Raw genomic sequence first — 15,230 nt, 5'->3', positions numbered from 1 at the left:
GATGACTTCTCTCAAACTGTTGATTTCTATGGTATTATCGAATTCTGCATACAGGATGACGTTCACCGTTTCATCAGGGTCTCGGTCTTTAAACTGAATTTCCACACGAATCTGGCCGGATTTTATAGGGTGGAAATGTCCCTCGTCGCTGCCTTGGTCTGGAGTGAAATCGAAAGCCCACAAAGCGTAGCCTCCTGCATAATCCTCGTACGTAATGCCGTGACTGGTATTGGTTCCTAACTGTCCGGTGGCTTCGTACAGGGACAAGTACGATCTCAAGTAATTCTTCTTGGTAAAGTCAGGTTCGAAAGGTCGGGTACACAAGGTCTTGCCATCGCGACTGACTTCGATTTTGGACACGCCAAAGTGTTGAAAGTATAAAGGATTTTTTTCGGCAGCTCCGTTGAAGGCTGTATTCTCGACGATACCAACGATCAAACGTTTGGGTAACTGTCCTTGGAACAGATGATCTTCGATCATGGATCGCTGTCCCTTGGGAATGGTGAAGGTTTTCACTTCCACGCGTCGTATGGGATACTTGGCGGTCGTTCTGCTCAACGTCTGACTGATGTCGTTTCCCACTTTAGGTAACACTTCCACACGGCGTACGTAGAGTCTGGCTTCTAGGATTTTGGTTTTGTAACCGTCACTATCAGCCATCAAATGGAAAGCGGCACTGCTACGATTCAGTCTCAGGCGGACATCCACCCCGTTCAGCAAATACTTTTCTTGCAACCACATGTCCAAATGCAAACGATCCATCAGTTCTAAACTTGTGTCGGCTCCCGTGATTCTCTTTCTTCGTTCTAGAAATCCATCATTGTTGTCTTTCTTTTCATCAGTTTCCAATATTTCAAACTTGGTAGGTTCGTCAGCTTCCCCTACCACACAGGCATTGAGATGAGTGTTCTTGGCATCTATTCCGTACGTCAAGAGATTTTCCAGGTAGGCACGATAAGGGTAAGTATCCATGCTGCTACTGACCAGTTTGTTATTCAAGTACAAGTCCACTCCACTGAACAAGGAATGCATGAAATTGTTGACGGGAGCTACTGCTTCATCGTCTATAGCACCTCCAGTCTTATCTAGAATTTTGACTTTCAGGTACAAGTAACTGCTATTCAGATCGATGTAATCTTCGGGCTGTCCTTTGATTTCAAACTCGATGGGAGCGGAATCGGTCAGTGAGGAGACGGGGTGAAATTCCACCCACTGGGATTCTTGCATGGTCATCATGGTAGGGGGCATGGCAAACAGATCCAGGTCCGTCTTGGAACAAGCGCAAGATTCTCGGTGCATCATTTTTTTTTGGTCTCTTTTCTCAATAATCGAAAACGTCTAAGTCTCGAACGGTTCTTCTTTTCTTGGCCTTTATCGCTTGAAGTCTGGTGAAAGGGTGTTTTCTTCGTCGTCTCTTTCTGCCTTGTCCTTGCTGAATGCCTGACTCGGTAGCGTGCAGGGCATTTATAGGTGTTTCACGTTGGCCTAAAATGTCTTTGCCCGTTTGCAGCAAGACATTTTTGCCTGCCCTCATGAAGGCTTCTTTAGGGTTTTGTTTGTCGATGATGACATTTTGGAGAAATTCTTTGCCTTGCGTCAGTGCCGCATCTTTCAAGGCGTGCAATCCGCGTGTCACCATCGGTTTCAACACCGGGGCCACCGAACGAAAGGCCGATTTTAACATGTCTCCTAAGCCGTGTCCTCGCTGTAGAGCAACCCCTCGATACAGTGGATACATGACTTACTTACGAGTCGTGAGAGAACCGTTCTCGAAAATGGAGTTTCACCGTGACTTTTCCTTTGGTGAATGGAATATTTTGTCCCAAATCTCCTTTTATAGCAATGTTGACCGTGTCCAAATACGACTTGCTGACAGGCAAATAATGCGGATGTACAAATTCGCGGTGGACGTGGTAAGTGTTTCCACCTTTCTCGTCAGTGTTCGTGGCAGAATCCACTTTGAAAGGAATGACACGCAGTAACGGTACGGAGGTGTGTCCCACCACGTTGTACTCCACCACATCGGAATACACGAACATCAAATTCAGTCCTTGGTTCAGTTCTACCGGGGCACGAAATAACTTGCTAAAAGACTCGTTGTCGTAAACGATGGGCAATTCGTTTTTCTTCATCATGGTCTTTCTCATGTCCATGTCTCCGCCCAACATGTCATACAATTCAGGACAAAATAAAATGGACAGGATTTTACTCCGTTCAAATTTCATCAAGAAGCGACGAGCTGTTTTGTGGTACTCCATGGTGACATTTTTGTTGACATGCTCCAAAGCTTTCAGAAACACGACATTAAACCTGGAGGTTATGGTGCTGACCAAATGTTGACCACTAAAATAATAGCCTGGGGGAATGAACAAGTGATAGGTGGTGTACTTTTGTGTACGGGTTTTCTTGTCATATTTGACATTGCTATCCATCCACTGTTGCATTTGCTCGTCATGAACTTCCACATCAAAAAAATTTTGATTGGGAAGGACATTGAGGACTTGGGTCGGGTGAATCATTTCTACTAAAGCCACTTCCCAATGGGCTTCGTGATCTAACTGGATGGCTTGAGGTAATTTGGCCGTGTAACAGCACAACGTGTTCTTGGGAAACACCTCCATGGAACTGTCACTGGGTAAAGTTAAGTAAAATTGGTTTTGGTGACTCATAATTCCGGGGTTCTATGGCTGTCCGAGGGGTTACTGGACGTCAGAGGCGTGTCTCCGCCCAAAATGGGGTTCTGGATGTGATTGAAGTGGTGACTGGCACTGGCACTGGACACAAGGTTCCCGGGGTTCCCGTTCGAGGTGAATTTCAGGGAGGGATTAGGAGGCAGGTAACCGATGCAACTGCTCAATAAAATGGTCCACAATTGTTTGTCTCCTTGTTGCAAACTCAAATTGGCGATGGCTGCCCCGATGACACAATACACCACGAAGATTTGGCAGAAAAAGACGATTTGCGTTTTAGGCACACGTTCTCCACACCACACCCACAAGGGTTGTTTTTGTAAATCTTGCACAGAAGAACTAGGTGAAGGAGGAGTGGTCGACGTAGCTGCGTCTGCTGTGTGAAAGGGCATGATGGTCACTTCTTTTTATAGTCGATGACTTGCGAAGCGTCGATCCAAGAATCGAAACTGGGTGGATATCCTTTCCAACGTACTTTGACTTCTTTGACACGTCGTTTGCCCACTTTACGGGTTCTGCGTTCGAGAATGCTTTCGATGTCGTACACGTCGTCTTCTTTTTTGGTGACACGTTGTAACTCGGGCAAATAAAACGTTCCTTTGAGCACTTCTCCGTTCATGTCTTCCAATTTATAGACGGCAGGATGACGGCCATGCACTCGTCCAGTGACGCGAAACAATTCGGTCGTCCAGTTAGGTAAGTAACCTTTGTCGAAAGTGCGTTTGGTTTTGCCAATGCGCACCCAATCTCCTACGGCCAACTCTCCACTTTTCTCGGGGACAGCCCTCGTCGGGGACGTACCAAACAGGCGCTCAAACACCAACACTTCGTTGTCGGGAGTCACGTCTTGCGGGGCACGTCCGATGCTTCGATGGTAAGATTGGTTGTACGCTTGCACCAGGTGCGGTAAGATGTCGATGTACTTCAGAGTGTGGTGATGCGTAAAATATTTCCACATGCGTTCTTTCAAAGTGCGTTGAAAACGTTCCACGATGCTGGCTTTGGTTTCGGGATTCTCGGTGGTAAAAAAATGAATGTCACGTTTCTTTAATTCTTTTTGGAAAGCTTGGTTCAGAAATTCGGTGCCTTTGTCCGTTTGCCATCGAAGAGGGTGACGACCGCTTTGTTTCAACACCCGTTGCAGGGCTCGCACTAACTCGCTGCTCGATTTGGAAGTCAAGGGCACGACCCAGGCAAATTTGGAAAAGACGTCGATGACACAAAACAAATATTTGTATCCACGATTGTAGCTGGCCAAATGAAAGACATCGGCTAAATCGGCTTGCCATTGATGATCGATGCCTTCCACTCGGGTGCGACTTCTGGCAAACTTGCGTCGAATGGGTTTGTGTAAAGTGTAGGTAGCTTGTTCTTGTAACCATCGTTGCACTTGAGGTAAACGGAGACTTTTAAGTCGCGTTTTGGCAGCACGATACAATTTTTGAACTCCTGCGTAACCTGCAGGATGGGAGGGATCGTAGTAAATACTGGCTAAGACTTTTTCCATTTTTTTGTGTTGGTTGGTGTGTTAATAAGACACCCACTCTTGGAGGATGCTACTCTTTTTCTCTTGGGGTATTTTCTTGGATTGCAATGCTTTGCGTGTGCGGCCAGCAAAAGGTGTCGAAGAGGAGAAGGATGTCTGAGCGGGGGATATCGGTTCTTGTTTCACTTCTGTCTTCACTTCTGTCTTCACTTTCTTTTTCTCTTGTGAGGAAGAAGGGGTGGCCATCATCTTTTTAATCCATCCAATTCTGGAGGTAGGTGGTGTTGTTAACTTGCGTACTTTTTCTGGTGGAGTTTGAAACCCTTCCTCTTCTTCTCCTTTTTCTGTCTTGGTCACGGGTACTGGTGGTACTGGTACTGGTACTGGTACTGGTACTGGTGATGGTGCTGGACTTTTCATCAAGGTCTTAAAATCTTTCAGAGTGGGTAGAGCTGTTTCGTCTAAAGCTTTCTGGTGAAAGAGTTGCAGTCGTTGCAAGAGTTGACCGTACTTTTGCGATTTTTCTGTTTCGGACAAATCTTGGCGATCCATCAAGGACTGCAATTCGTGTTGTAACTGGGACATCTCGCTCAAATGGGGATTGGGAGGTAAATGCGGGGTGTGTTGTTCTTGCCACCGATGGTATTCCATCCATCGTTTGTAAGGTACTAAAGCTAGTTTTCGTCCTTCCATGGGGTTGTCAGCGGTCGATTCTGAGATCTTGGAACTTCCGAGGCCTTTTTATCTTGCTCCCACCAGTCCTCCCAACATGGTTCCCAAGACTCCTTTCAGTATGGGGCCTAACAAGAGAGGTAAAATACCTCCACGTTGCACTAACATCTTCTTTTTTTGACGAATGGGAATTTTCTTTTGAACCATTTGGCGAAGAACGTGACGATGTTTGCCTAAGCATTGTTTCTGGTGTTTGGACAAAGGGATCGTGCCTTTCAAAACGTTCAAACAACATTCGCACACGGTATCGATGACCTCTTTGCAGGCTGTTTGAATGAGTTTTTTTCGTAGGGGTGGAGAAGCTTTGGACAGGACAGATAACATGTCCCCATGTTTGGCTAAACGTGGTGGCAGTCCTTTCCTTTTCTTTCCTTGGGGTTTTCTGGAGGGTGACATCTTTGAGTCTTCAGGAGCACCAAAAAAACACTGATACCCGACTTGGTCACAGGCCATTTTTATACTGGAACGCGTCGCCACTGATTGTCTTTACGTCGTATTAGTTTGAGGACAGGCATGACACGTCGTGCAGGGGTACGTAACGGACTAAATCGAGCCAGTTCTTGCTTGGACAAATCCAGCAAACTTTGTAACATGCCCGATCTTTCTTGAACTTTGATTTTGGGAGAAGGTACTTTGTGAGCAGCAGCCACTGCCACTAAATTGGAAGGTCCTGCCACTGGGGAAGTTCTATTGGGGGTCATCAACGGAGAAGTTCTTGGTGTGATCAACGTCTCCAAGTACTCTTCAGTTCTGGGTGTCATTAACGGAGAAGTGGACAAACGTGAAGCTGCCGGAGACGCAGTCACCGCTGTGGCAGGTCATGGTTTGCGAGTGTAAGGTTGCGTCCTGGCCGAAGTGCCTCTCTTGCGACTAGTTTTCTGTGGACTTTTCTTTTTCTGGGGGCTTCTTTTCTTTTTCCGGGGTGGTGGTGTCTGGTCAGAGGAGGGTCCTGCCACTGGAGAAGTTCTCCTTGGGGACCTGGTCTTTTTCTTCTTGGGGCTTCGATGGACTTTTGTCTTGGGGATAACTTTGGGGGCATTAGGATCCCATCTTAAGAGTGAGCGAATGATGACCCCTCCTAGAGTACCGCTCCCTCCAGGTTTCAAAATGATTTGTTTTTTGGTTTGAGTGTCGATGCGGGGATCGGCCAATTGGACCAAAGCGACTTTGTTTCGATCGAAAAAGCGTTTGGTTTGATGAGGAATCTGAATGATTCCTTGGAGTAATTGACGTGCCGTCACCGTGAACCATCGTAAGACTTCTTTGAGACTAGCTTCTAAGACACGAGCTCGTGTTTGTGGATCTTTTTCTCGACTGATGCCATACAAGGCACGAATCAATTTGACGGGAAGATGCGACTGAAGGGACGTCATGTTCGCACTGAGAGTGAGACAGACGAAAAAGTGTCTGAGGTTTTTATAGATTTTTTATGGGGAGTGAAATGAAGTCGAGGACGGAGACGTGTACAGGACAGGCCCTCCGTCTTGGCACCAGTGGTGAAACAAGTGGGTACGAAATCGCAAATCCTCAGGAGTCGTAGGTTTCAAATCGACGAGTAAATAGGTGTGTGGCGTTTGAGTGGCATCGTCGTACGCCTGAGTCAGCCAAGGCGTTCCTAACTGTTTGGCTAAGACTTGCACTTGCGATTTATCTCGAGGGCTTTTAAACAAGACCACGTAATGCGCATTGAGACTGATGGTGCGATGGGCTTTACTTTGTTGAAACAAATTTTGGGTGATGTAAACGACACTGGCATTACGGTGATGCCCTTTGCGCGTGAACCACAGTTTAATTCTTCTTCGTCTTCTCCTAACATGTCGTCGAAAATGACCAAATGGGTTAGACGGGAGTCAGAGACGATGCCATCGTCTTCTTTAGGAATGCCTTCCACAAACACGATGGAATCGCCTTGACTTTCTCGCAAGAGGCTGTACGCCGATTGCCACTCTTTGTAACACCACACGATTCGTTGAGGGGGTCGATCGATCAAATGATGTTTATGTTCGATCAAACGTTTGACGAATTCGGTTTTGCCTGAACCGCTAGGTCCAGCAATGAGCATGATAAAGGGATGGCGAAGATACAAAGCCTCCCAACTGGCACGATCTAAGTGTTCGTCGATGACTTTGACAGTAGAGAAAGAGGGAGCAGAGACAGCAGAGGTAGCCATGGTGTGAGAAATGTCACTTGTGACACGAAAAACAAACAAGACAAGAGTTTATATACTTTTTCAGAACACGTTTATTGAATGTTTCAAACATGAATACGAAAGACAAAAATGCATAAAAGCCAAAGGCTTAAGTACAAGAATAAAAGGCACATGATAACCATGAACGTGGAATAAACACAAGTGTCTGTACAACATGTTTTGGGTAAAGTTCTAACCAGTTCTATAGTAGTGGTAAGGTCACACAAGTGTCCTCCCGAAAGGGTCTTTCAGGCCTGTCCACGACAGTCCTCTCCTGGGTGACGGGTTCTTTTGGCACCGTCACTAACACAGGTTGAAAAGTAACTTTTTTCCTTCAATAACTCTCGTGCATACTGGGCCACCTCTTGTGTCCAAGCCTCAAAACCCTGGTCTCGGTGATGTCCAACATTTGACTCCTAACCAATCTGGTTTTTTCTTCGTCAACGACATAGTAAGTTACTTCAATGAACAATGAACTATCGATCTTGCCTAGGGTTCCTTTTCATATACAGACCAATACCAACGTGACCGTACGGTAAGGTGAAGTGATTGGGAAGTCGCACTCGCTTCTGGTATACAATTTGATAGACTTTTTCCAAGGGTCGACTGACGATGTGGTGAGTGGGTAAACGTACAATCTTGTTCGGTTGATAGGTGGTCACTTTAAAGTTTCCATCCTCTCCGATTGCAAGGCTTCTTTCAATACCCCAAAGTTGACCACTCGACTGGTACGATGATTCAGAGTCAGTCCTTTCACTTTGCACGTCGTGTGCACTTCTCCTTGTTTGTCCCGGTATTCGTAGCCGTAATTTTTGGGACCACCACTGACGAAACTTAGAATCTTGTCGTCGGGATGCTCGTCTGTCCAGGCTCCTAAACGGTCTCCTTCGATGTCAGGGTGCTGTTGAATCGGGTGATGGATGTAAATGCAACTGTCCGTGTCAAAGTACAGGACGCGTTCTTCTAACAGTTCTAAAGCTTCGTACAATTTTAAGCGAGCATGAGCTGTCACGTAAGCCGCAATGATGACATTTCCAAAAGGGTCGTCTTGTACAAAGTCCAGATCTTCTTCGTAATTGACCAAGATCAAATCCTCTCGAACGACGTCCACGTGTTTCATGTATTTGGTTTTGTCGTGAATTATCTGGAAGTAGCGGGAAGGTTCTGTCAAATATTCCGTCTTGGGTAAACACGGTCGTTGTGCCATTTTACCCCACAAGCAATTTAACATCACTTTGGCAAACGATCGCCTGCCTTCGTTTTTTTCGATGTGGTCTAAAGAGATGCCTTCTTGTGCGTAGTATTTCTCTTTGAATTGTATTTGGTCTTCGGGAGTGTGATTCAACAGCACCCTGACATCGAAGGAGACCGTTTAGGAGCCTGGACAGACGAGCATCCCGACGACAAGATTCTAAGTTTCGTCAGTGGTGGTCCCAAAAATTACGGCTACGAATACCGGGACAAACAAGGAGAAGTGCACACGACGTGCAAAGTGAAAGGACTGACTCTGAATCATCGTACCAGTCGAGTGGTCAACTTTGGGGTATTGAAAGAAGCCTTGCAATCGGAGAGGATGGAAACTTTAAAGTGACCACCTATCAACCGAACAAGATTGTACGTTTACCCACCAGGAAGGATAGCCGCTGGCTTCTTGTTTCAGTTTCAAAAAGGCATCCACGTAGTCGGCGAAAATGTCTTTCTGAGTAGGGTCACCCTTGTGGTACTGTTGTGTCTTGGGAAAGTGGCAAATTTCGTACACTTCTAACAGTTGGTATCCCATGTCCAGAGCTTTGAACAATTCCACGCTGACCCAGGTTCCCGTCAAGGCACGTTCTTCCTGGCTGTGATGGCAAGGTTGGTCCTGGTTGCACGTTTCGGCACAAGTACGGCACAAGGGAAACATCAGTTTGCCTTGACAATGGTGAGGTAAGACGGGATGGTATAGGTTCGTGGGAGGCAAAACTTTACACTTGATCAAGCCTTCGTATTGTCGAATGTTTTTCAGGTCGATGTGTTCCGTGAACAATTGCGGGTGCCCTATAGGAAAGCGACAATATTTGCACACGTAGGGATACAGCGAACACACGTCCAAGTATTTAATTTCTTCTCCTTTCTCTTCGTCGGCTTGGTACAGCAAACAGGTGGCATTGGTCCTTCCTCCGTACAAACTATCCCTCGGGTTCAGCGGGTCCATGAACTGGTAACTTTCCACGAGGCGTTTAAACTCGGGATCGGTTTTCAAACGGTGATCGTACTCGTGTTCCCACATTTCCACCACTTGGTATCCTTGCTGTTCTAACTTTAGGCGTCGCTGACAAGTGTCCTGGTACAAGTCTTCCATGGTTCGTTGCAAAAACTGATTTTTAGTGCGACGGTCAGGGTAACAGACGGGACATCCGTGAAATAAGCAACCGTTAAACTCGTACACGATCTTGGGGTTTTCTAAGTCCCAGCCATCTACCGAATACGTTCCGATGGTCTTTTCGCCTCCTCCGTTGCGGGCATGCTGAATCCATTTGTCTTCCTTGTCGCACAAGTAATGTAACCATCGTAGGGCTTTGACCGAGTATTGACGCTTGACATAGTGGGTCGTTTGAGGACTGATGACAGCCACGGTGTTTTCAGGCATGAATCGTTGGCGGTACACTAAGGAACACGCTTTGGCAATGGTGCAAGCTTCTTTCAAAGGATCAACCCCTCCGTGTTCCATGAACAGTTCTCGAAATTTTCCACAGCAACGCCGTAAAATGTCCACGTCGGAACGACAATACTTTAACATTTCTTCCTGAAAGTCGAAAGGGTCCGAGGCGTGAGCTTGGTACCAAGCGTAGAAAGCTTCTCGTTGTTCGGTACGCATGTTGTCGGGGTCGTAATAGTGAGCCTCAGGCAAATGGGGTAGAACAGCATGTTGATTGGCTTCCGTATTGAAAAAGTGTGGAAAGTACCCTTTAGCCATTTCTGTCATTCCAAACGTTTTAGGCATTCGGCTCAAAGGCATGGCCAAGTAACTCATCGAATCTTTAAACTGTACTTGTCCCACTTGCATGAAAATGATTTTGGCTCCGTTCAAAATCACTTTAGGACGTTCGGTGCCATGTTCCGTATAGTACCTCAAAAGAAACTGTCCATCGTATCCGGAGAAATTGTGAGCCATCACCGTGGCATGACGATGACAATCTCCGTAACGTTCGATGTCCTCTTGGCTCCACGTCTTGTCGATGGGGTCTAAGACCCATTGGGCAAAATCGGCTAACGTGTTTGGTCCCCGAAAGATTTTTTCACGTCCTCCAGGAATTTTGCTGCAGTGAGGGCAATGACTGAAGATAGGTTCTTGAATGCACTTCTCGCACGCTCGATGAGCCAAGCAGAAATTAGGGATGTGAATGCCAGTCTCTTGCATGCATTCCAAATCGAAAAAGATGAAATTGCCTTTCTTCTTGTGACCGTCCTCTTTCTCTGGTGGGGGTTGGTATTTTTGCACGTAACATTCGTGTTCCAAGTCCACGATGTGGTGACAAATGTGACATTTTTTCTTTCCTCGACATACGTGTGCCTTGGCATTGTTGGTACGTATGCCTTGTCTACACGTAGGGCACAATCTCAGGAGTTGACAAGCACATTTCTTCTGTGAACCTTGTGTTTTCAAATGTTGTTGGTAACAGGTAGGGCTGACAAACGTGCGCAGACAAGTCGAACAAGGCACTGGTTCTTCGCTCAGACAGGATGGAGAGGCCAAACATCCTGGGCATTTCCATCCACAATGCTTGTGTTGCTCTCGATTATTATAACCATAGTCACATTTCTCACAGTAATATCTGTATCCCAGGAATCCGGTGATACTGGTAATGGTATCGAAATGGTCATCGTGATGATAAACATGAATGTATTTTCCGTCCTTAAAGTCTTGGCCTCGAAACAACAGAGACCCGCGCATTTCTTGAGGGTGCACTTTCAAGGTGTAGCGTGGAGCTAGGGCATCTTGCAATTTTTGCATCTCAGGAATGCCACAGGGTGTGTCTTTGGACAGGCCAGTTTGTTGCAACAGGAGTTCTGCTTCGTTTCGTTGTTTGGTTCGGTTCTATTTTCCAATGTTCTCCCAGGTTCTTTTCCATTCTGTCGTGTCGTTCTTCTTGGCATAGGTTCGTCCCACCACGATGGCACGGGCTAAACACATCTGGTCATGAGAATTGTGAATTTGGACAAGACTACGCTTAATGCTGCGAAGCTCGTTCACCAATAACATCTTTTTGCGTCCTGTCCCTTGAGGAAGAGAGACGTGGGCCATTTTCAGTGTGGCTTTACCATCGGTGATGTCAAACTGATCATTAGATTGTTGTACGTGTTGAATCTTGTCCATGATTTTGGAAGGGGTTAGTTCTGCAGGTCTGCTAAACTCGATCCAAACAGGGGATTTCAAACCGTCGTGATCTATGGATAGTGTCAAGCGATCGTCTTCTTTGGGTTGACATTGTCGCTTGAGTGCGGTGAGCAAAGAATCCCACATCTCGGTGATGAACCCTTCTGCTTTCTCCAAGGGTATGTCGGCCTTGAAATCTTTAAACTTCACCGTGTAGGTGTAAGCCGTGGTTCTAAATTTTCTAGAGGAGCGCTTTTCCGTCTCTCGAATGGAATAGTATTTTTCAGGGTTGACTAAGGGTGACGAACTTGGTTTAGAGGTTTCAAATTCTGGTTCACTCATGTCCTCTTCAAAATCACTGGCATGAATCTGTGCCAAGATTTCAGCCCTGGTACGAGGCGATAGATCACGTTTCTGCCTCTTACTTTCTTCTTCTTCTTTCTTCTCGAATGAATGGGATCGTTTCATCTTGAGTGCAAAACGTCAAATGACTCAAGTTTAAACACCATAGACTAATTTATAGTCTTGGCAAACCAGCGTATATAAAAAGAGTGTGTGTCTTGTCCTTTCACTATTCATTTCACTCTCAAGCTGAGCACAACGATGGAAGACTACCCAGATGGAACGTTTCGTCAGAGCTTTGCGAGGGGTCATTAGAAAATTCTCTTCAGACCAGCCGACGGACTACTCTCCTTCCTTTCGAGATAAAAGTCAAGATACTTTCTATATCTGTCAGAAGAAAGGGCATTGGTCTTCAGAGTGTCCAGACCGTCAAAAAAGAACAAAAACAGGGGCTAAAAAAGACAAAAGTCAAGATACCTGTTATTATTGTAAAGAAAAAGGACATTGGTCTCCAGATTGCCCAAAAATGAAACAAGAGGAGTCAGAAGAAAAGAAGGATTCTTCAAAAGAAGAGAGGGATTCTTCGGAAGAAGAGAGGGATTCTTCAGAGGAAGAAGAGGAAGAAAGAAGACAATTCTATTTAAATGAGGCAAAGAAACAGGAGAAGAAAAGAAGAAGGGAAGAAAATGAGGAAAAAACGGTGAAGAAATTCAAAAAACAGAGAGACTAAATAATGAAAAAGAAGAAGTGTACGAACTTTTTAAAGTGTTCTGTGGTGAATTGTGAATTGGATTGTAAAAAAATGGATAAAAGAATACATGAATGATATAAGGTAAGTGTCTTTGAGTTTTGATTTTAAAATAAGAAGCTACACTCACGCACTCATACACAGACACGTACTATAAGGGTAAAATGGGTGGGTTTATTTTTGAGTTATTGGCAAATTGAAATTGTATTTCTTTTCGAGAAATGTGGGTGGCCCTGAAAAGGGCCTTTTTTCTTTATGGTGTAGGAGTGAGTTTAACTGCCTTAAGCCTTTGCCACGGCCAAGGCCTACTTCTGATGATTGGGTTGAAATCACTAAGGGTGGTACGACAGGCTTAGTCACAGGGTTGGCGTGTTTAGCTCGGGAAGGTCGTATTCTCTTCGGTCGTGATAAAGAAGTCTGATACATTTGTTTCAGACTTCTTAACTCCGCTAAAATGTCCAACAGTACCGTGGCCGTTTGATTTTCACCCTCTTGTTTCTTTGCTGCTACTTCTTCTTGCTGTTGTTGCTGTTGTTTTTTTCTTACCTCTTCTTGTTGCTGTTGCTGTTGCTGTAGGAGAAAAGCTTGTTCCGCTTCCTTTTGTCGTTGCATAAATTTCTCCAATTCTTCTTTCTGTCTCTGTCTAAAATTCTCCACTTGCGGTAATGAAGAAGGTAACGAAGGTTCCAGAACAAATTCTTGCGAGGTAAGAAAATCCACAAAATCCCAATGTACCTCTTCTGAAAGTAAGTCCGGGTTCCCTTGGGCAGTCTCCCCTGCTGGTGCACCCCAATGGATCGTTTTCTGAGTTTCCGTCATGTTGAATCACTGTCGCATAGATTGACTGCACACAAGCGCTAGCGAATCTATATAGACCAACTGACGTCACAGACTACTCTCTTCGGATTGGATGCGGGCTGACTGAATTTTGTAGCGCGTGTTTGGATTGGTGAATGAACTCAATCCGTTTCAATCCTGCCTCTACCTATAAATAAGCGCAGTTCAGTGCATTGATTCACCTGTTCTCGTCGCTTCAAGATGTGGACCGATGTGCAATCTTCTACGCTTGTGTCTTCCATGATGTTCCGGACGGACATACCCATGTATGTCCGATCAAAGTGGGCCGTTGTCCACAGGACAAACACCAGCCTGTGGATACGTAGGATCTACGTAGAAAGACAAGGATGCCTGAAAAGAGTGCTGATTTACGGACCAACAGTGAGACTTAGCCTAAGGACAAAAAGAAGACCAATGCGATACCATTTATGTTAATGAATACATTAACATAAACCCAAAGGCCCTTTTCAGGGCCAGCCATATTTCTCGAAAAGAGATAGCCTTTCCATTGCCTACCCCTTTTCTAAATTTAAATTTAAATTTAAATTTAAAAAAACTTTTTAAAAAAAAAAAAATCCCATATTCAATTCCCCTTGTCCCTAGACAGACCCAAACTCTATGTTAAATTCCCATTGTCCCTAAAGTGGCCCAGCGTTTTTCTCCATGTTAAATTTCCATTGTCCCTAGAGTTGCCCAGGGGTGTTTTTAATGCTAAGTCCCATTGTCCCTATGATGGCCCACTTAACTACTAATGACGCAGATGTATAATAATAATAATAATAATAATAATAATAATGATAATGAGAAAATTTTCACTCAAAGACATTATGACGATCTCCAAAATTAACAATCTTGTATATTTTAATATTCTCTGTTTCACGTGTCGTTCTGTACATTCCGTTCGTCAACCTATCTGTTCGGTTAAATCTTCTAGGGTCACTTCTGGTAATATAGTTTCCATGCATAAATAATTTAAAGTCTTGGGTTAAAATCTCTAATCAATGTCTTGGTATCATTTTAATAGGCACAAAACAAAATGTAATGGAATGGTCTGATATTTATCACCATATGTTTCTTTGTGGAAAGTGTTACATATATTAGATTTAGTTTATATTTGATTTAAGTTGTATTTGATTTGATATGATTGTTTGTGGGTTTTGGAATCTTTTTATTTTCTTTACATGTCAATATAACCTTTTTTACAAGGAATGTTTGATATTTTATAGAAAATTCAGTTTGACCTGAGTTTTCCTTAGATACCTAATAATATAAACAATTGTTTCTATTTTGACTTAGTTCCTGGCCTTGATTGAGGGTCACGTAAACAACTTTTTCAAGGAGCAAAATGATTGGTTCTTACATACAGGAGCTATGTGACTTTTAGATGTAAACATGGTCATGTTATCCTTTATTTCGCAATTAGGCATTTCCAAAATTACGAAATACATAGTATTAAAAGTGATGTTTAGAGAGATGTCTCAGAGTCCTGGCTTTTAAACACTTTATGTCAAGTTGTTTTCTTCTACTGAGACCAGAACTGAAGTATTGAAGATTTTAAGTTTTTGAGTTATATGTTAATTCTTCTTCTGATCTTTTGGACTCTAGAAGATTAATTTGTTTCTCTGGAAATATTATTGTATTCATTCAGAACAAGGACATTGCTTGAACATTGTATTTGGATTTCCAAGTCCGGAGGATTAATTATTATGTATCTCCTAAGAATTGTATACGTCAACACTGTAAAGGCTACATCATAAGTCTTCGTCTTCTATCTTGGATTCTTCGTCGGGACTAGAACTTGGAATCATTAGAACATTTCAATATTAGGACTTAAACATTTCTTCGAGGAT

This window comes from Sinohyriopsis cumingii, chromosome 5, assembly GCF_028554795.1.
Source record: "Sinohyriopsis cumingii isolate HCF-2022 chromosome 5, ASM2855479v2, whole genome shotgun sequence".
In the NCBI taxonomy this organism is placed as follows: domain Eukaryota; kingdom Metazoa; phylum Mollusca; class Bivalvia; order Unionida; family Unionidae; genus Sinohyriopsis; species Sinohyriopsis cumingii.
The sequence above is the reverse complement of the archived record's forward strand: the minus strand, read 5'-3'. Positions refer to the sequence as shown.